Here is a 238-nt window from a genome sequence, read left to right as displayed (position 1 = left end):
GATATCGTGCTTTTCTTTTGTCAAGTCGTTTGCTGTGTAGTTATTGAATTTATAAGATAATATTTATAAATTTTGTGCTCAGAGAGTTGCTTGTGAAGCACGGAATACTTGTTCAGTGTATTTCTGTACTAAATAAGCGTGTCATCAAGGTCAAACTTTGCATTTCTTTCTTAAGATCTCCTTCATTCTGGAAACTCTCCTCGAAGATAGGACAGATATTTTATGTGTAAACACAGGG

This window comes from Varroa jacobsoni, unplaced genomic scaffold (genome assembly GCF_002532875.2).
Source record: "Varroa jacobsoni isolate VJ856 unplaced genomic scaffold, vjacob_1.0 scaffold_621, whole genome shotgun sequence".
Lineage (NCBI taxonomy): Eukaryota > Metazoa > Arthropoda > Arachnida > Mesostigmata > Varroidae > Varroa > Varroa jacobsoni.
This window is presented reverse-complemented; position numbering follows the sequence as displayed.